This window comes from Nomascus leucogenys, chromosome 2 (assembly GCF_006542625.1).
Source record: "Nomascus leucogenys isolate Asia chromosome 2, Asia_NLE_v1, whole genome shotgun sequence".
NCBI lineage: Eukaryota > Metazoa > Chordata > Mammalia > Primates > Hylobatidae > Nomascus > Nomascus leucogenys.
In genome coordinates, this window is record NC_044382.1 from 8,326,722 (window position 1) to 8,349,068 (window position 22,347).

The 22,347-nt window shown below is 45.8% G+C and overlaps 1 long non-coding RNA gene across 1 annotated transcript; it reads right to left on the minus strand.

The window, feature by feature from the left end:
* Positions 1 to 10,985: 10,985 nt before the first annotated feature.
* LOC101179091 lies at positions 10,986 to 14,690 on the minus strand. The gene is made up of 3 exons (XR_177841.3): positions 14,506 to 14,690; positions 13,155 to 13,244; positions 10,986 to 12,958 (listed from the first exon to the last, which is right to left on the minus strand). It is a non-coding gene; the product is annotated as an uncharacterized LOC101179091 (long non-coding RNA).
* Positions 14,691 to 22,347: the final 7,657 nt, after the last annotated feature.

Here is a 22,347-nt window from a genome sequence, read left to right on the forward strand (position 1 = left end):
ACAGGTGGGCATGGAAGAAGGCAGAACCGGGCCCCAGGGGAAGGGATGAGGGAGAAGCTGCTGATGGAGCCTCCCATTCCCAGCCCTGTCTTCTGGGTCCCAGAGTCTGAGCTAACTGGCCATAGAGACATTACAGCCCTGGAGCTGATGAAGACATTACCTCCATGGCTGAGAGGCTGAGGGTTGGACAGGGGGGCTGGGAGTAGAGCCTGATCTCTTTTATTCCCCACCAACCATCATGTCCTTCTCCTACCCCAAGACCTCCAGTGACCTCCCATTGTCATTCCAACAAAATCTGACATTCTTACTGGGATCCACAAAGCCCTGGGTGGTCAGGTCCCAGTTGCCTCTCCATCCGCATGTCTCTCCCCTACCCTCACTCCCTTCCAGCCTTTCTGGCCTTCTTGTTGCTCCTCACACAGGCCAAGCATGCTCCAGATATAGAGCCTCTGCATTGCTCTTCCTCAGCCTGAAACATTCTATCCCCAGCCAAGCTGATTCACACTTTATTGAGGTCTTTGCTCAAACATCACATCCACAAAGAGGTCTCTCCAACATGCATTAGAAAGGCACTCTGCCACTGTCTAGTCCTTCCCCAGTTTATCTTTCCTCAGAGTATGTTCCACTCCCTGCCTCTCTGTTATATATTTGCCTAGTGTCTGCTCCCCCACTAGCCTGCACTCTCCAAACAGCAGGGACTTGGACTGTGTTCTTCCATGTTATCCCCAGTGCCTAGGATGGCATGCGCCTTTCAGTAGTGGCTCTGAAAGTGTATGTTGAAAATGTAAACCAAAAATAAAATTCTAAGCCCCACCAACTCACTGAATGAAACTTCTCAGCCAAGGGGACCCAACTAAACCTGAAAAAATAGTTTGGACCAGCCAGGTGCGGTGGCTCATGCCTGTAATTCCAGCACTTTGGGAGGCTGAGGCAGGCGGATCATGAGGTCAAGAGATGGAGACCTTTCTGGCCAACATGGTGAAACTCCATCTCTACTAAAGGCATAAAAATTAGCTGGGTGTGGTGGCACATGCCTGTCGTCTCAGCTACTACGGAGGCTGAGGCAGGAGGATTGCTGGAACCCAGGAGGCCCAGGTTGCAGTGAGCCAAGATCACACCACTGGACTCCAGCCTGGCGACAGAGTGAGACTCCATCTCAAAACAAACAAACAAACAAACAAACAAACAAACATACACTAGGTTGGACCATGACAGGCAGTCAGGGGAGCTTTTGGACATGCCTTATTATACCCACCTCCCTTTAGAGTTCAGGCACACAATTGACCCATTAAACATCAAAATAGAGACCCTAAGATGGACAAAAGAGACTCTCTGGAACAATAAGATACCAAATTCCAACCTGACTCTAGCATAGCATCACATGACAGACAGCAGGCCCTGAAATAAACTGAAGTATTTTACCCCAAAATATATTTCTTTGATATCTTTTGAAATGACCCTGCAAAACTGTCTCCTGCGGGGAAAATTTACATTCTGTAGAGAATCCCTCTTCCTTTCCAGATCTTTTTCTCATCCAGAAGAGATTGGCTAAGAAGTACCTTTTCAGGGTCTGAATAAGAAACATTTGTCATCTAGCCGGGCGCGGTGACTCACGCTTGTAATCCCAGCACTTTGGGAGGCCGAGGCGGGCGGATCACGAGGTCAGGAGATCGAGACCACAGTGAAACCCCATCTCTACTAAAAATACAAAAAATTAGCCGGGTGTGGTGGGGGGCGCCTGTAGTCCCAGCTACTTGGAGAGGCTGAGGCAGGAGAATGGCGTGAACCCGGGAGGCGGAGCTTGCAGTGAGCCAAGACTGCGCCACTGCACTCCAGCCTGGGCGACAGAGCAAGACTCTGTCTCAAAAAAAAAAAAAAAAAAAGAAACATTTGTCATCTATTGCCTCTGGGGCAGCCACCAATGAGACTTCATCTACATAATAAGAACCTTGGTCTCTATAACCCCTTATCTTAACCCAGACACTCATTTCTATCGATTCCAAGTCTTTAGATAATAACTTAACTCTCAACCAGTTGCAAACCAGAAAATCTTTGAATCCACCCATGGCCTGTAAGCTATTCCCCACCCCTCAAGTTGTCCCACCTTTCTGGATCCAACCAACGTATGCCTCACATGTATTGACTGGTGTCTTTAGTCTCCCTCAAACATGTAAAACCAAGCTGTAACCCAACCACCTCGGGCACATGTTCTCAGGACCTCCTGAGGCTGTGTCATGGGTTATGATCCATAACTTTGGCAAAATAAGTTTCTGAATTGACTGACCCCTGTCTCAGATACTTTTTGTTTTACAAAGGAAAGAATGCCCGCCTCCTCACTGTTGGACAGTTGGCCCGTCCCTCTCTTCAGGAAAGTAGGCTCCCTCCTGCCTCCTGTGTACTTTGGGCTCCAGATATTCCAGTAGCCACACTCCGTTAAACAAATCCACCTGAACATGCTTGAAATCTGGGTCTGTTCAGGACCTTGCCTAGTTTAGAGCAATACTGAACCTGGATAACAAGGGTTTTGGAGCCTATGGGAGTAGAATTCAAAGCATGCTTTGAGGTATGAATCATGATGGTTGCCTTGTAAACAACAGCCGTCAGAGGACACGGAAAGGTAAACAGGGCTTAGAAAAGAGGAGAGGGAGACTGGCCTCAAGTTATTGCAAAGAGCCATAGGGATTTTAGGAATACGCAGGTCTAATATTTGACTTGAAGTTGTTTGTGTAACCATTCTTTAGGTATGTGCACATAACCCAGTTATTCCAACCCATTAAGTCTTTATTTCCTTATCTTTAAAATGCAGCTAAGACCCCCTACCTAGTGGAACTGATGCCTGCATTGAACAGGGGGGTGACCAACTGCCCTGGTTTTCTCAGGACTAGGGGGTTTCCAGGGACACAGGATATTTTGTGCTAAATAGAGACAATCCATAGCACAGAAAAGCCCTTGAATAGCAACAATAATGCCAGTGGAGAGCCGGCATTATTTTAACGAAAGTTCTATACTGCTTTCAGATTTGTGGTCACTTGCATTTTACATTTTACAACATACATTGTCACAAATGACCCCCAATCCTTTGTGGCACTAAGGTCTGGTGATAGAAACAGTAAAGGGGTAATTAGTCACAGGTACCCAGTCCCTTTGGCTTTTACGTTTTCTTCCCCTGTCCGCCAACCCATCTGGATCTTGTCCCCAGAGATCCATTTATGGAGAATATAAGAGCTGCCCTGCTGTTCACAGTCAGACAATGGACCATCTCCTAACACCTTCAAGGCTACCCACCAAGAAAGGGTGAAGAAAGGCCTCATGATGAGGTCAAACCACAGGTAGCTCCGGGCCTACGTCAGAGCAACCCCTCCAGAAATTCATCCAGAGCCGGTGAAGGAGGGAACTTGGAGAGGAATATATCGGTTAAGTAAGAGTCCCTTTAAATATTCATCTCCCTTTTGGTAATTACATCACTGCCTGGATGGGCTGGCAGAGTCCTGGGCAGCTAATGGGCTGACTGGAGATGATGGCAAGTTTGCCCTGGGTCCCAGAGTGGGGTCCCTGAGTAGGTGCTGTTTCCCACACTCTGGTGTAATGCTCACTGCAGATCCGAGAAAACCACCCTTGTCATTGTGCCCAGGGCCCCAGATGATGAAATCAACTCAATTCTTAGTGGAATTCCAGCCCAGTGCCAAGCTGGAGCGTTCTGGGAAGGGCAAGAGGCAAGAGGCACTCCAGATGAGAATCCAGGCTTTGGGGTGACTTTACTTCATTTTTCTCCATCTGGCCTGAAAACTTGCTCATGACAGAGAAGGCTTCTCTTGCTCCTTTTATGCACATGCCTGCTGCACCACCCCTGTCCAGGTTATCTCCCTGCCTGAAGAATGCCAATATCCTTTACTTTTGTATCGTCCTCACGTTCCTGTGAGCAAAGGAAAGGCAGGCCCCTTCACCTGTACAAGCCTCAATTTCTTTGTCTGTGATATGGTTGGAAAAAGAGCTTCCAGGTTGTATATATCCAGGTGAAGTGTAAATGAAATAATGTACGGTCTCCCACCATATAATGACATTTCAGTCAACAGTTGACCTCATATCCGAAGGTGGTCCAATAAGACTCTACTACTGTATTTTCACTGTACGTTCTCTATGTTTAGCTGTGTTTAGATAGACAAATACTCGCCATTGTGTTACAACTGCCAGCAGTATTCAGGACAGTCCCATATTGCTCCCATGTAGGAGCAACAGGCTGTACCAGAGAGCCCAGGTGTATTGTCGAACATGCCATCTAGGTGTGTGTACATGCACTTTGTGATGTTCGCACAACAGCGGATTCATCTAAGGACACATTTCTGAGAATGCATCCCTGCCGTTAAGTGATGCATGACTATATGAGAATTTCATCCCTAATCATAAATTATTACACGAGCACGCAGTGGTATACCGAGTGAGAGGCAGTGCCTTGTGGTGGTGAAGAGCCCAGTTTCCACACCTTCCAGCTATGTGATTTTACACAAACTGAACCTCATAAGCCTCAATTTCCCCATCTGTAAAATGGGAATACTAATGTTACCTACATCATATGATGTAGTTAATGAGAAATGTGTGTAAGGACCCACCATGTAATAAAGGCTTGGACCATGGTAGCTGTCATTATTGTCACTATTGTCATAACGATGATCATGAATCCTACTGGAGGCATGAAGGAACGGAGACCCGTGACAAGCCCCTCCAGGGGGTTATATCCCAGAATCACCAGGAGTCTGGCATTCTTGCCCACAGCTGTACTCCCAAGATCCTCGTATCTCTGTCCCTGGAAGTGAGTCTGGGAGTTGGATGTCCTTGGACTACAAAGCTTCCCTGCAGGAGGGCAGAGGACTGCGCACAAGTGGACTTGAGGAGTTCCCAGGCTCCTTTGCATCTGTGGCTTCAGCTCAGGTTGGGAAGGGTATGGGTTGTGTGTCTCCAAAGTGTCAGTAAAGGATTTAATCACAGGACAAACCTTTATTAAGATCCTGCCATGTCAATGGAATAATGCTTGAGCTTGGCTCCATGCCTTCCATCAGGGAGCTTAGGCCTTCAAAATGGGTGCGAGGGGCCGGGTGCAGTGGCTCACGCCTGTAATCCTAGCACTTTGGGAGGCAGAGGCGGATGGATAACCTGAGGTCAGGAGTTTGAGACCAGGCTGGCCAACATGGTGAAACCCTGTGTCTACTAAAAATACAAAAATTAGCCAGGCATGGTGGTGGGTGCCTGTAATCCCAGTTACTTGGGAGGCTGAGGCAAGAGAATCACTTGAACCCAGGAGGCAGAGGTGGCAGTGAGCCGAGATCGTGCTACTGCACTCCAGCCTAAGCAACAGAGCAAAAACTCTGTCTCAAAACAGCAACAACAACAACAACAACGACAAAATGGCTGCGAGGTAGAACAATGAGAGGCATTGGAACCCCTCTCTAAAGCCCCCCACGGGACCCCCTGCAGTGGTGTCTGTCCCTTCCAGTTCTCGCTCTTTCCTATCTCTTACCCATATGGATGGAAGGTCCAGGGACAAACAAAAATGTTGTCAGGACAAAGAAATTACTATCTCAACAGCTGGCACCTGCCTTCCTCTTCTGGAAGGAATTGTGTTTGTTGAGGGATGGATCATGATGGTCATCCTGATAAACAACAGCTGTCTGAGGACAGAGAAAGATGAAGAGGGCTTAGAAAGAGGAGAGGGAGGCTGGCCTCCAGTTATTGAAAAGAGCCAAAGGGCTTTTGGCAATTTGCAGGTCTATTATTTGACTTGAAGTTGTTTGTGTGGCTACGAAGTAACCCCCTTTGTCTCCTCAGACCTCCTGTAAAGTCAGCTACACACAAGGGACTGGTCAGGTTTTTAAAAGTGAAAATTCAGAAGAGAGACTGAATGAAAATTCAGATGCTTTTGATGCAGAATGGACCAATACACAAAGGAAGCCAGTCAGCTAAACTGACTTAGTTCAGGGAAGCAGGCACTCAGGGGGCCAGGTGACTGGGAAACCCCACCCTACCCATACTACCACCTGCCTCAACATACACACACACACACACACACACACACGCACACACACACATGCACACACGCGACACACACGCACACACACGCACACACATGCACACGCACACACACGCACACACACACGCACACACACATGCACACACACACGACACCCCTACACAATAGCAGATATATCAGCAAAAGAAGGGGTCCACTATTTGGTGTGAGGACATTCTGGCAAAACCCACTTGAGTTTTATAGGATAAGGCATCTTAGCTGACTTCCGGATTTTAAAAATAATAGATACTAACATCAACTTGCACACTATACTGTCCAAAGTGCTTTCCCATATTTTCCTCCCTTTTAATCCCAGCAATTTTAGTTTCCATTTTCAGACAAGGAGATGGCAGCCCTGAGAGGTCACACTGCTCGCTCACAGTGACATGGGCCAGGGTCTGCTCCCCACTGCTGTGGGAATCTTTGCTGACTCAGCAGAGCTCGAGCATCTGGTTGCAGTAGTTTTCTGATCGTTAGGATGCTAAATAGCTCCAAAAATACTTTGGGGTGATTTCCAGGAGGCTAAGCTAAGTCCGAAAATGGGGCTCAATCTCTGTCATGACCCACCCCTCACTCCCAACGAGGGCAGGGGCTGGGACAAACCCAACCCAAGGCCCAGCAAGGGGAGCAGAGTGTGTGCTTGGTCTGGCAGAGAAAGGATGGGAAGGAGGCTGCCTCCAGCAGGGCGGTCTGCGGGGGGATCACATGGGCCCAGACCCCAGAGATCTGCATGTGTACAAATGGGGGAATTTTGGGACTTCAGAAGAGTGAGCATTTCAAAAAATCTCTGCTGGGGAGCTGGGACTGCCCTTGGGACCCACAGAAATGGACATTTTTGACCAGGACTCACTCAATCCCACCTCTTTCTTGATAGGGAGAATCCCGCCTCTTTCTTGATAGGGAGAAAGTCCTGCAGAGGTCACTCTGTGCCTAGGTTGGAGGTGTTTTCTATGCTGCCTCCCACTGCCTCACTAGAGGGAGCTCAAGCTCCCACCATCAGCCCACCTGGCCAGGTGAGGTTTCCCTTCTGCCCCAGAGAGGATGTGGGTCAGGAGGCTTGGCAGAGGCAGCTCTCCCTCCCAGTGATAGGGAGGTCTCAGTGAACTTTGGGAAATGTTTTCAGGAGTCACAGGCAGCAAAGGCTAGATTTGACTATAAAATGAATGCTGTTTCTACTCATAGCTTGCAAGACTCTGCAAGCCTCACTCTGAACCTGATGGTCTGTATTCCATCGCCAACCTGCTCCCCCATCCCCAGGTTCAGAGTTCTTCTCAGCAAGTCCTAGTAAGTACAGAGACCAGAGACCCAGACACAGGGATGGGAGTGGGGAGAGGCAGAGGGCGTCCAACTGGGTCAAGGTCACCATAAGAAATATCCCCCTCTCTGGATGACCAGGATTTATTTCTGGACACGTCACACTATTCTGGCCTCCAACCCTCTTCTGGATTCCTTCTGCCCAGCCACGTGCTGAAGAACAATGATAAGAACCATCACCCCTCAAGGAGGCAGTATGAGTGGTGCTGAGACCTAATCTCCCCCAACTGGATGTGATTGTCATGAGACCAGAAACCTTGTCTATCTTGTGTACCACAAAACCCTCAATGCCTAGAATAGAGCCTGGCACACCGAGAGCATTACATATTTTATGAGTAAACGAATGGCTCCGACCCTTACTGCTTCTTTAACCTTGGACCAGTTACCTCATCTCTTTGGGTCTCACTTCTTTCCTCTGTAAAATGGGACAAAAATATACTTACTAGACATGGTGGTGATGAGGATTACATGAGAGAATCAGCTAAGGCACCCAGCACGGCATTGAGTTAGAAGTAAGCCTCGACAATAACAACTAAAATCTCATTAGCAATTCTTCTGCGTCAGGGTGAGAGTGAGAGAACGTGTGCATATAATCTCATGTAATCCTTCCAGGAGTGCAGTTCTATTATTATCTTATTTTTACATTTGAAGACACTGAGGCACAGCAAAGTTCAGTGATGAGTTCTAAGTCATTTTGCTGGTAAGTGGCAGTGGAACCTGATTTTTAAGCTCAGGCCATCTGACTCTGCAGCTTTGCTTTTATGCTCAGAAACTGCTTGCTTAGTAGAGTCGTCTTGGATGTGATACTCTGCAAATGACAATGCACTGTTTTGGTTGTCTCAGGCAGGGAACAAGGCAAACCTCCAAACACCCTTTCTGTATCTGACAATTGCTTTTGGCATTTTTGATCCCAAGCACCCAAGAGGTGAGTTGCCCAAGGATCCAATGATCAATGGTCAGCTGTCTGATACGCTGTGGTGTAGAAGCAGGATGGGGTCAAGGGGTGTGCAGTCCACATCGGGGGCTCTCAGCCTGCAGAGCCCTCAGTAGCATCCAGTTCTCTGGTCAAGTACAAATACCAGTGACCCTCCTCTTCCATTTTACAGAAGAGGAAACTAAGGCTCAGAGAGACCGTGACTTGCATCTTTAACGAGCACCCTGGGCCATTCTGATGCAAGTACCCCTCCTATCTTTGGAGATTAAAAAACAAAAGCAAAAACTAAAGAGCTATCACATAGGCACTTACCCTAGGGGGATCTGTTTACTGGGAAGAGAGGGGACAGCCAACCCTGTTTTGGCTTTTCAAGAAATAGGAAAATGCCAAAGAAACGTCAGTCTCCCACCGGTGGCTGATTCCTGCCTTCCATCATTAGCGGACCACCCCTGTGGTCTGCCCTCTAAGGAGAGTGCTGAGTTGGCTCTGAGGCAGCACCCAACACTGCAGAGAACACAAAGCCTGGAAAAAGGGAAGGAGTGGAGACTCTGAGCTCCTCCCTCTGTCCTCACTTCTCTACCTCCCTTCCCTTCCACTGGAAAAAAAGGAAATTGCCAAGTAATTGCTCCCCAACAACCCCTGCTGGTCCTCAGTCATTTCTTTCTTGCTGAGATTCTAATTAGGGATCAGTAAATTTAAATGGGAAATCTGTGAGCAGCACAGAGCCTTCATTTGTCGAATGCTGTTTCTTGCACCCTGCAAATGGTGCTCATATTCAGCTGTGGGCAGCGGTGACGAGATGAGGTCCCCAAGTCAGGAGGGGTTGTTAAGTCAGAGAGCACAGCCCCTTGACTCTTGGCAAGGGTACAGGAGCCCCAGCAACATGGATAAGCGTTTACTCTGTGCCAGAGCCTGGGCCAGGTACTTTCTAAACCTGATTTTACCACATCTACACTTGGAGGTAAGCGCTAGTTTTATTCCCATTTTATAGAAGAGGACACTAAGGCCCAGAATGACAGTGACTTGCCCCAGGCCACAATATGGGGACTTGAAGCCCCATGTGACTGAGCTCCAAGCCTCTCTCTTTTATCCTAAAATCTGACTGCTTTCCCAATGGAGTGGAGGTCTAGGTCCCAGACCTGAATAAATTCCAGGTTTTTGTCTCTTTTCCTTCCCCACTAATGTCTGGATGCAGCCACACCTGGCTTGGGCCTGTCTTCTCCCTCATGTGCCCGGGATGCGCAGGTCAGGGCAAGTCAGGTAGCGGTGGGAGAGAAGAAGAGAATCCTGCCTTTCCTCTTCGCTGTGGCTTCTCCCTGGACTAATAAGATTGCCCTCCTACACTGGGTCATCAAAACACGCTCTCTGGGCAGGTAGGACCCACAACATCCTCTGTATTTTAGAGAGGAGGAAACAGAGGCCTCAAAGAGATGAAGTGACTTCACCCAAGGTTCCTTGGCCAACTATTGGCCGAGAGAGTCAGGACTCAGGTGCGGGAACTCTTGACGCCCTCATCCCCACCTGTAGGGCTGGGCTCCCTCTGCAGGGAACAGGTCTATGGAAATGGAAAACCAAAACATCAACAGGTGGGAGAAGGAGATGAAGCAAAACTGTTTGGGCACCTATATGGTTGCTAAAGCAAAAAGGCTTTGGAGTCGCTCTGGCAGTATTAAGTTTTGTCTTGGCTTTTCTAAGCATCATTTAAAGAGTGAGGCTGTTTGTGGTCTTCACCTGGTGGGGAAGATGTGAGGACCCACTGGGATCATAAATGTAAAATGAGGACCCAGTGCACTGTTCAATACATGTGAGTTATGAGCAGTTGCCATTGCTAGTTGTGTTACCTAATAGCATATTGACATGAGTGAGTCTTATAATAACATTGTGAGATATTGGTATGGCCATGCTCCAGATGGGAAAACCAAGGCTCAGAGAGAAAAAACCTGGTTTAGACACACATCTCGTTAAGTGGCAGATCCAGGTTTCAAGGTTCTCAGTGGCACCCAGACAGATCAACCCATAACCTGGGTCTCTAGGACAAGCATCAGTGCCTTGACCACTGCACCGCTCAACCATCCTGCACCCCAGAAAAGTGCAAAAGGTACAAGAAATCCTTCAGGTCAAGGACAAAGTCCCAGTGAAGTGACTCTCATTTTTCTGGAACCTTCTTCTGTTCCCAGTCACCTGCTGCTGGGGCCCTTTTAGCGAGTGGTAAATAAAGAAAAAATCCCTAAAAATAAAGTGTAATAAAAAAACTTTTTATTTTATTATTTTATTGTTTATTTTTGCTTTTGGAGACAGAGTCTCACTCTGTCACCCAGGCTGGAGTGCAATGGCACAGTCTTGGCTCACTGCAACCTCCGCCTCCTGGGTTCAAGCGATTCTCCTGCTTCAGCCTCTAGAGTAGCTGTTATTACAGGTGCATGACACCATGCCTGGCTAATTTTTGTATTTTTAGTAGAGACAGGGTTTCACCATGTTGGCCAGGCTGGTGTCAAACTCCTGACCTCAGAAGATCTGCCAGCCTCAGCCTCCCAGAGTGCTGGGATTACAGGCGTGAGCCACCACACCCAGCCTAATGAAGAAATCTTAAACCTCTGCCCATCTCTTCAAATCTAATTTGTAACTTTCAAAAAAAGTTCATGAGCTGTCAGGTTTCTTTCTTTTTCCTTTTCCTTTCAATATTTTCTCTCTCTCCTTTCCAGTCTCTCTTTGTCTCTAACTATCTCTCTCTTTGTCTCTCTCTATCTCTCTGTCTTGCTCTTCTTCCCTCTTTCTCTTTGTCTTCTGTCTCTGTTTTCTGGCTTAGGAATATCTTAGTAAATTAATACCTAGAATCTGGAGGAGCTATGGACCTCTCCTTTCTGCCTCCCCTCTGAAACTTTCCACTCTGAGCTTAGTGGCTGCCTGAGCCCAACCCCGGCTCAGCACCTTCATGAGTGCAGCACAGTTATGTATCACTGTAATTTTCTCTGGCCTCAGAAACTCACAGCTAAGACTCTCTCCTCATGGTCCTAAATGTAAATGAACATTGTCGCTAGCTGGGAAGGCCAGAATCATAAATTGGCTGTGTTTCTGCAAAGCAAAAATTTTTAACCAGAAAGATGTACACTCTTTATCTTCTCAGCTGGAGGCATAGAGAGATTTAAAAGAAAAAGAAAAAAAAAAAGAGCACAGAGGACCCACTGGGAAAGGGGGGATGAGGGGAGAGAGAGAATAAGCAGAAGGCAGGAGAGCCAGAGGGTGATTGAAGGAAAAGAGAGGCTGCAGAGAGGCCCACAGGAGCCATAGCCATCTCTCTCATGCCATAGGTAAAAAATTTAACACTAGATTTTTCATTTCACAGACAGATAAACTGAGGATGCTAGGAGCTCAGCGGCAATACGAGGAGAAGGCAGGGTATTATCTAAAATTAAGAACAGTGCAGCCAGGGCAGGGAGAGAGGGAGCTTTGGAGCTCCCTAAGCTCCAGGAACTGAAAAACCACAGTCTGCCTCATCTTTCTCCCTGTCTGCGGAACTGAACTAGCCTCCAAAGCCAAACGGGTTGTTCTGCTGACTTAGCTTTGCGTGGCAAATGCATTTGAAGCTTCTGTAGCTTTCCAGAAAAATAGTGCATTTCCTAAGGAGTAAACACCATAGCTTGATTCGTGTTATCAGTTTTGGGTCCATCTACCCCATAAACCACACATGACTCCACTTTGCTGAAAGAGGAAAGATGGTGCAGTGATGCAGTAATATTAGCAGGAAACAGCCAGATAGGATCTAAATGGGGCAAGGGTGTTGATTTGAGGTTCAGGAGAAGCCTCGTGCCATTTTCCCAACCTCCATATAAAGCATGGGTGAGGGCCAAAGATAAAAGCTGCTTCCGCCCAGAGCACATTCCCAGGGATCTCCTGCTACAGTCCACAGTACTGATGATCAAAGCAGTTAACAGCAGGGTCTTTGCACCACCTAGGCCAGCTGAGGGTTCATAAGCTAAGCAGGCGTTCAGCTTTGCTACCCTTGGAGAAATGCTGCATTTTCACTAAAGAGCATTTCCTCTTGCAGAGAGGAGAGCTCGGTCCCCTGCCGGGATAATCACAATAAAGTCTCAGTTGATAAAACGGCCAAGGAGCAGTGTCTCATGTTTCTCTGGTTTGCAGGTTATCGAGCTCACTTGTGAGCTCCAATCCTTGTGAGTGGAAGCATCTTTCTGAGGCGCTGCACCCTCTGCTTTCCACTGTACATTCATGGTGCTGGGCTTGGGGAAGCCAGGGACCAGGACTAAGGACTGAGTGCTTCCCACACCCATCACCCCAGGACACATGCTGGAAGATGTTCTTTTCTAATAAACCATCTACTAAGAATATCCGTTTGTCATGTTCTCTTTTCTCCTAAAAGTCAGATGTGGGTGTCTGCCTAATGTCCGGGTCCAGTACAGTGTCTTCTGTGTACTGAATGACAGTCAGAGTTTCTCTTCTTCCTGTGGTTTTGTGGGCAGTGTCATTTTGTGCCGACCTGCTGTCTGGGACTGATGAGCGCTCACTCACCCACCCTGAGACTCAGTGGTGGACGGATGCACCCTGCTTCCTGAGATAGGTGCTGGGACCCACAGGGAGTTGAACAGACCCCTCTGGTCATGAAAATGGCCCTGTGGCAGCCTCCCAGTGACCTGTGTAAACCAAAAATAAAATTCTAAGTCCCCCAGCCATCTGAATGGACCCCTCCCCTCGGCCAAGGGCCTTCCAAAGTTAACCTGAAAAACTAGTGCAAACCGTGGTGGAAAGGGAGGGTCAAACGTGCCTCATTATTTCCTGCTCCCTTTTGGAACTCAGGCGCAACTGACCAGCATTAACATTAAAACAGACCTTAGGATTGACAAAGCTGACTCTTTGTAGCAATAAGACACCAAATTCCAGCCTGGCTGTAGTATAGCATCACATGACAGAGAGCAGGCCCTGAAAAAAAAAATCAAAGTATTTTGCCCCAAATTATGTTTATTTGCTGTATCTCAAAATAGTCCGGCAAAGCTGTCTCTTGTGGGGAAAATCTATCTTTCAAAGAGAATCCCCTTCCTTTTCGTGCTCCAGGAGAGAATTAACTCCGATAAGAAACATTTACAACGTATTCTCTCTGAAGCCTGCTACCTGGGGCTTCCTCTGCATAATGGGAACCCTGGTCTCTACAACCTCTTGTCTTAACCCAGACATTCTCTTCTATTGATTCTAGGTCTTTAGATGATAATACAACTTTTTCAACCAATTGCCAATCAGAAAACCTTTGAATGTATCTATGACTTGAAGCCCCTGCTTCGAGTTGTCCTGCCTTTCTGGACCAAACCAATGTACATTTTCTATGTATTGATTTATTTCGTATATCTCCCTAATATATATATAAAACCAAACTGTAGCCTGACCACCTTGGGCAGGATCTCCTGAGGGCTGTGTCACGGGCTATTGGTCACTCATATTTGGCTCAGAATAAATCTCCAAGTATTTTATAGAGTTTGGCTGTTTTTGTAGACACCTGGGACAGGAACTCCTGGCAGAGCAGACCCCTGGAGGCAGCACTCCTGTGGCTGTGCCTGCTTTCAAAACCCCATGGCTGGTCCTTCGTCCCCTCCTCTCTCTGTCTCTGTGACTTGAAGAAGAAGGATGAAAGGCGGCCTGCAGATGGACCACAAGAGTGGGAAGCATCATTCCCATCCGACAGAAGACGCCTGATCAGAGCCTTCCTGGGGACTCATCTCCCCTATCCCCAGGGAGCTGAGAACCACCCCCAAGGATTTGGTGGGTCCCCTCCCCAACAGGCCCCTCCACCTCTGGTGAAAGAGCTCTGCCTACTTCTCTGCTTAGTCTGAGCTGATAGGAGGGAAAAGGAGAGCACTGTATGAGCCACGGGTCTCATTACCTCCCCTCATAGCCCAAGGTAAGGGGAGATGGCTGAGGAGGGTAGCAGGCAGGGCTGGGGATGTGCCATGGGGTTCCCCTGGCTTCTCTCCCCAGAGGCTGAACCTCCTGGGGGAACACTTGAAAGCCTCAGAGACCAGCTATGGTGCCAAATACTAATGGCCTCAGTTTCCCTTCCTATCCCCCACCTTTGCACAAGTGTGAGTACTCGCCCCCCTGTCAAGTATGTGACCTTGGGAAGACCCCTCTGAAATACCTCACACCATTCCTGTTAGTCCTCCTTCCCCACCTCCCCACACCATCCACACACCACATGCATCAAGCCCCATAGACTTCAGTCCTCAGCATCCTCGCCCCTCGAGAGGGCTGAGAGAAGGAACCATGCTCTTCAAGAGCCACCATACAGACGTGGGAATTCCCCTGAGGGTCAGAACCGCAGCTCCTTCTCAGCAACTCCTTCTGGCCCCAGGAGTGGGAGGTCTCATGGTCCCAAACTAAACGGAATTGCCTGTGACTCATACCCAGCCCTGCCTATTGAGAAATCTACTTCCGGGGTTGGGGGTGTGGGGTGGTGCAGAACTGGAGCCAGGGAGGGGTGTGTTTGTGTGTATGTGTGTGTGTGTGTGTGTGTGTGTTCCTCAGCTTCCTGGCTACTGAGCCTTCTCAAGACCAGAGCTCCCTGGCTTTTCAGAAAACCAGCTCTCAAATCATCTAGATCATCTATCCTCCTTACTAGGTAGTCCAGTGTGGCCCAAAGCCTATTTGGACTTTTTTTTAAAAGAAGAAGAAAAGAACTAAGTGAAAACAGAAAATAATTCAGCCACATGAAGCTGAATTATTATAGCTGCCCCATGTGAGTTGGGAAAGAGAAGGGTGCTTCCTAAAACATGTTAGACAAGGCACTCTGCGGCTTAGTCCCATCCTCCACTCCCCGAAGTCTGCAGCTCTCTCATCATCTTTGCTGCTAGCATTTTGAGAGGGGCCCAGTGTGCCTTCTGCAAAGCCTGTGCCACTTGCTTCAAAATGTGGCTGTCTCTGGAGGGTTCTCACAAGTGCGACGCTGGATCCCGAGGGCACAGAACTGAAGCTGTTTCAGTTTTTGGTTTGTATGTTGTTGTTACTGTCGCAAAAGGGAAATATCAAGTTGGATATTAACAAAATGGGGAACTGAGACCCACCCTGTGATTTTTGCCGTTTTCTTATTTTGGTAGAACCAGAGCAAAGATCAAAGGCACTTTCTAATGGCATAACCTAACTTTGAAGGTAACAGCTTCATTATTTGTTTAAAGCAAGAAAAGAAGAGGAAATAATGTTTGTCAAAATCTATTATGTGTCAGACATTTTACCAAACTGCCTTAGTCAGTCTTTCTCCCCTGAGCCCAATGACATAGGTACTTGTGTCCCCATTTCATGATGGGGAAATGGGGGCTAAGAAAGGTGCGGTGACTTGGTTAAGGTCATACTTGTAGAGATGAATGCTAGAGAAAGGATTTAAAATCAGGTCTGACTGTTGCTGAGTTTCCTGTATTTTCCAAATTCTTACACTTTCCCTAACTTCCCTGCCGTCATCTCTGTCCTCTCCTCTGCTGACTCTGTTCTTTTCTGTTCCTCAAACACACAAGGTCATTCCCACATCAGGACTTTCTGTCTCTCTTTGTTTGGCTGCTTCCTTTCTTATCATTTGGGACTCATCACAAAGGCCACCTTCTTGTAAGGTGACCGGACCATTCCTTCTAAAGTAGTGCCCTCTGGGATATTGCTGTTAATTTACTTTACAGCATTTCTCACTCACCTACTTTGTTTATTTCCATAGTCTGTGACCCCCTCCCCACCCCTCACTGACCCTGCAATAGACACTAGAATGTAGGGCTAGTGAGAGCAGAGGCCCATCTTTCTTGTTCTTCTCTATATTCAAAGAGTCTGGAGAAATGGCTGGGACATTGAGGACATTCAGAAATATTTGTTGGATGGATAGGTAGGTGGGTAGGTGGATAGATAAACAGGTGGGTGAGTAGACAGATGAGTGAGTGGGTAGATGGACAGGTGGATGGGTAGATGGATAAGGAGATGGATGGATGGATGGATGGGTAGGTAAATGAATAAATTGGTACATGGATGGACAGGTGGGTGGGTAGATGGATGAGTAGATGGTTGAATGGACAAGTGGGTAGGTAGATGGATGAATGAGTAGATGGATGGATGGATGAATGGGTGAGTAGGAGATGGATTAGTGAGTAGATAGATGAATGGATGGATGAGTGTAGATGAATGAGTTGGTGAATGTACGTATGTATGAATGGATGGTGTCTACTATATGCCAGGTTCCAGTGAGGATGTAGAGATGAATAAAATGATGCCTCTTTGATCCAAATGTTTGCTTTGAAATGAGGAAGACCTTCTCAATAGTCAAGTAGTTGCATCAAAGTATATTAGGTGTTCTGAAGGAATATCAGATCTCAAAAGCACATTTGGGATAGAAATGAGGAAGGGATCCATTTTTGCTGGTGCAGGGTGATCAGAAAATGCTCTGTATGGGAGATAACACTGTATCTGATCCACGAAGGATAAATGGTTATTATTAAGGTAATCAATGAATTTAAAAGCTTCCCTACAGCCTAGGAAAAGGGAAAGAGCCTGAACACAGTCTTAGAGTCTAAAAACTGCAAGCTATTTGGTGTGATGGGACAAGAGGTGTGAAAGATCTGGTCTTGCTTGCTACTGCATATTCAGTGTTTAGCATTCAATTACCCTACTATTGGCACTTGATAATAGTACTCAAGAATAGGTCCTCAATAATTATTTGTTGAAGAAAGGAACAAAAGGAGAGCACAGGGAAAAGTAAAGCTGGCAAGATTGACCTGTGCTGGGTACTGCTAGGCTAAGGAATGTAGACGCTAGTCAGAGGAAAATGGACCATCACAGAAGGGTTGATGAGATGCCTGTTTCTGATGGTCACTCTGCTAAGCACAGGAACTGTGTTGGGGAAAGTCCAGGAAGCGGCAGGAATAGACAGAGTAGACTATGGCGATGGTCCGAGTGTGGGATGTTGAGGACCTGAGCTAATCAGGATAGTGTACGTGAAGAGGTAAAGAGGAATTCTAGAGACTTGAGGAAGGTAGAACTAGAGTGCTATCCATGGTTCCATATGGATGAAGAAGAGAAGAGGGAGGAAATATAAAGAGAAGAATTTTCCACACCCCTGCTAGAATGACTAGATGCTAGCCACTGGAATACCAAATGTATGGGGTGGGGTTCACCATGAAGCTAATGAAGGTTATGTGCGAGAATCCCTCCCTTTCACATCCACTATCAAGGTCCTAAACCTACTCTTGTATTCATTGTTTTCTTTGTATTCATTTTTTCCTAAAGAGCCCCTTCCTGCCCAATTATAGAATCCTCAGGCTCCACCAAGCCTGGATCTTCCCATGGAAATACAAGGAGAACAGTTTGGGGGAAAGGATTCCATTTGGATTGTGAATTCCATTTGGGGCATGGTAGGTTAGCGGTGGATGAAAAACCTTGAGGTGGAGATGTTCTGAAAGGAGCACAGTGCAGGACAGGGCTTGAATCCTGGCTTCATGACGTGTGGACTTGGGCAAGTTGTTTGAGCTCTCTGTGCTCAGTAAAATGAGATGTTAATGATAGTACACCCTGATAGGTTGTAAAGATTAGATGAGACAATGTAGGTCAAATGCTTAGAACAGTGCCTAGCGCATAGTCTTGAAAACAAGTTGCGTGTTGGCTTTTGGTATTCTGTGGGGCAGTGTATATCTGAGAGTCACTGGAGTTGAGGGTGGCCTTGGGAGGAGTTGGATTGTGTAGCAAGAGTGTATTAGGGCTTGACATGAGGAAGACCAAGGACAGAGCTGTGATATTTATTAGGGTGAACAGAGAAAGAGGAACCAGCAAAGGAGGCTGACAAGGACTAGCCAAAGGGGTCCGGGAAGCCAGGGGAGGGGAGAATGCCAAGCAGACACTCAGCTGCTAAAGGTGAGTGGGTGTCACCTGCTGCTAAAGGTCTAGCAAGAAGGTGACCACAAGAGGCTGCTGGCGTGGGTTTTGGGGACATCTCAGTGACCTTGTCAGAGGGCTCTCAGTGGAGAGTTGGGTACTGAGGAATGAAAGTCCCATGCAGACGACAGGTGTAGATGGTCTTCTGCAGAACCTTGGCTCTGGGAAAAGACAGGAGGCAAGAGGCAGAGGAGAACAGAGGCAGAGAGAAGGTGTTAGGGTGGTTGATTTGTTTTGCTTTGGAAGGACATGATTCACTGTTTAAAGATGAGATTTGCAGGCTTTGGGGGCTGTGATGAAGAGTGGGTGCATAAAGTTTAACAATTTGAGGAAGAAATAAAATAATTGATTAAAAGAATGTGAATGCCTTGACAGAATTAGGAAGGGGAGGAACAAGTGACACAGTAAGGGGCCAACCCTGAACTGCTCTCTGAGTCTGGAAGGAAGGGGGCAAGGGTGGGAAGGTTATAAATAAGCTTCTAGATAGGAGGACAGGAAATGGGGCAGTTATGCCTGATAGCCTCAGCTTTGTTGCTGTGAAGTAGGAGGATAGATCATCTGCAGAAACATAGATACACAGCTTCTCCCACACCGTGGGCACTTAGGAGAAATTATAAATCTCAAGGGAATATTAGGGTTAGAGGAAACCGAGTTGATGGTAAAGTTATTAATATCCTTACAAATTGTTTTACATCCATTAATATAAAGCAGTGAACAAAGCATACCAAGTAAAAACAACCTCAGAGGCAATCTGCACATCTTTGTTAGTGCTCTACCGTTCATTTTAATTTGCAAACCTTTGTTTGCTTGTAGGTGCTTGAAGCATTTCAGGATCTTCCTACCCTGAAGTTTCAACTTACAAATAAATGCTAGCTAATAAATAAAGTTATGAATCATTTCAAACTTACAACGAAGTTGAAAGAATCTTACGATTAACACCAATATACACACAACCTTGTTTCAACCATTAATGTTTTACTAAGCTTGTTTATTTAAATAAACCTTTTAACTGCAAAAAGGAAAATTGCAAAAGTTCCCATATACTTCCTAGCTGTTCCCTTATTATTAAAATCTTATGTTAGTATGGTACATTTGTAATAACTAATTAACTAATATTGGTGTGTTATTAATAACTAAAATCCATACTTTACTTGGATTTTCTTAGCTTTCGCTAATTTCCTTTTTCTGTTCCAGCATCCCATCAGAGATACCACATTATCCTTAGTCATCATGTCTCCTTAGGCCCTTTTGGCTGTGATAGTTTCTCAGGCTTTTCTTGTTTTCCACGGCCTTGGCAATCTGAGGTGTACTTCTTCCCCCCGCCCTTCCCCTGCCTGAGACAGAGTCTCATTCTGTCGCCCAGGCTGGAGTGCAGTGGCACGATCTCAGCTCACTGCAACCTCCGCCTCCCAGGTTAAATCAATTCTCCTGTCTCTGCCTCCTGAGTAGCTGGGATTACAGGCACATGCCACCAGGCCCGGCTAATTTTTTGTATTTTTAGTAGAGACAGGATTTCACCATGTTGGCCAGGCTGGTCTTGAACTCCTGACCTTGGAGGTGTACTTATAAGGTATTTCATAGAATGTCCCTCAACTGGGATTTGTCTGATTATTTTCTGGCGATTACACTGTGGTTGGGGATTTTTAGAAGAAAGATGGCAGAGGTAAAGTGCTTTTTTCATCTCATTATGTCGAGGATGCACACTGTCCACGTGTCATCACTATTGTTGACCTTGATCACCTGGCTGAGATAGTGCTGGCCAGGTTCTCCACTGTAAAGTTATACTTTTTCCCTCTTTCCCCTGTGTACTTTTTGAAAGGAAGTTACTAGGTGCATCCCACATTTCAAAAAACTTAAAAGAATGAGGAATTACGCATCACCTCTTTGAGGGTGTAAATTTGTATTTTTTTTTTATCACGTATCTATCCATCAATTAGCTATTCCTTTACCCGTCCATCAATTCATCTTACTTTTTTAGACATTTAAAAATAAGTTTGCAGATTTATATTATTTTGTTGCAGGCAACGCATATGCTAAGGCACTTTGTTTCTTGCCTCGTCTGGTCCTCAGTCCAAATTTCAGTTCTTTTAAGATTGTATGCAATTTCTGGGTTCTGCCTCCTGGGCCCCCACTGGAGTCTCAGAATCACCCACAAAAAGTCCTAGATCATGAAAAAGATACCAAACCTGGGGTATTTATTCTATTATTTGGAAACTTAATAGACATTTCTCAAGGCCCCTTTCCTGTCCCCAAGGTTAGTGGTCTCAGCTTTGCCATGTTGACATCTTGTTCAACACTCTGGGTGGTGCCCCACACACTCGCTGCCTGAAGGCCATCCTCTCTCTCCTGTTCTTCCGTGTCTTCCAGGGCTTTAATGCAATAATTAAAAAGAAATAAACCTCCACTCCTCCTTTTCTTCTGCTGACCTTCCATTTCCATTCTCGGTTCCTAGTTTCCTTTTTTGCTAATTATCCCCATCCAGAGGGACACTCCATTCACACCCCGAAACTGAAATTCTTCACTTCCCAATACATTGGAATATATTAGACTTTCTAGTACTTCATATAAAGTAAATTCAGGGTTGTAGACACAACATTGCTGTATTTTATAAAGTATATATATAAAATAGCTATAGTGTTATACATTTTGCAAATATGCCAAATTAGATATTTTGTGCCAGTGTGCAAATAGCTGCATGGGAATAGCCCAGTGAGTAAAATAACTGAAGGCTGTTAAACGTGATATGAGTCTGGTAAATTCTTGCCTAAGTGGAAACCACTTTAGAAACTTTTCTGTCTTCCAGTCATCAATGTATTTCTTTGTTGATGCTCATCACACTTAACATTTTTCATGTATTTTGTCTTTCCTTATACCTTCCTCCTCCATCATATTGCCTTCTCCATAAGAATTGGTTGTGTGCTGGTCAGAACAACCCATAATGACTGGCTGGTAGGGTGGATGCTTTGATGGATGGATAAATGTAAGTTCCAGATGTTTTTTAAGAATCATCTAACCTTTTGCTTGTACCATGTAGTCGTCTGTCCTCAATTCAGAGGTACTGGTAGTGATGGCCGACCACCATCACTATAGTATTACTTCCAGGATTTAAAAAATGTTGTTTTCTAAACTAACATATAGTAACATTGACTTTTTTGTGTGTACAGGTCTATGAATTTTAATGTCTAGATTTGTGTAACTACCTCCACAATTAGGATACAGAACAGGTTCTGTCACCCCAAAATCTCCCTTGTGCTAATCCTTGGCAGCCGTGCTCTTCCCAACCCCTAGCTCTTGGTAATCACTGGTCTGCTCTCCATCACTATAGTTTTGTCTTTTTTAAGAATGTCTTATAAATGTACCGCTTTGAAACTGGCTGTGTTCACCCAGTATAATACCTCCGAGATTCACCCCGGGTGCTGAGTGTGTCAATTGTTCACTCTTTTATTGCAGAGTAGCATTCCATGGTAAAGATGTGCTACCATTTATCCATTCACCAACAGAAAGACATTTGGATTATTTACAGTTTTTGGTGATTGTGAGTAGAACTGCTATAAACATTCACACATTGGTTTTTGTGTGGACATACGTTTTCGTTTCTCAAGGAGAGCTACCTAAAAATGAGAATGCTGGTTCACATGATAAGTGAATGCTTAACTTTATGAGAAACTACAAAGCTGTTTTCCAGAGTGGTGTACCATTTGCATTTTCACCAGCACTATGCAAGAGTTCCAGTTGCTTCCAATCCTCACTAGCACATGGTTTTGTCAGTATTTTTAATGTACTTAGGTTATGTAGTAGCATTTCATCATGGTTTTAATTTCCACTTCCCTAAAGGCTAATAATATCAAACATCTCTTCATATGCTTATGTGATGTCTGTAGGTTCTCTTTGATGAAGTGTTTGGTCAAGTCTTTTATCCATTTTTAATTTGGGTCTTTGTTTTCTTACTGTGGCATTTTGAGGTTATTTATAGATCCTGGGTATGAATCTCAGCCATTATCTTGAAAGACACAATCCCGAATGCCACAATCTCAAATGTTGAAATCTCCAAAGATAAGAATCCCTAAAGTCTAAAATCCTGAATTTAACAATCCTAAAAGATGTAAATTCTGAAAATATAATTCTGGGAAAAATAATTTTA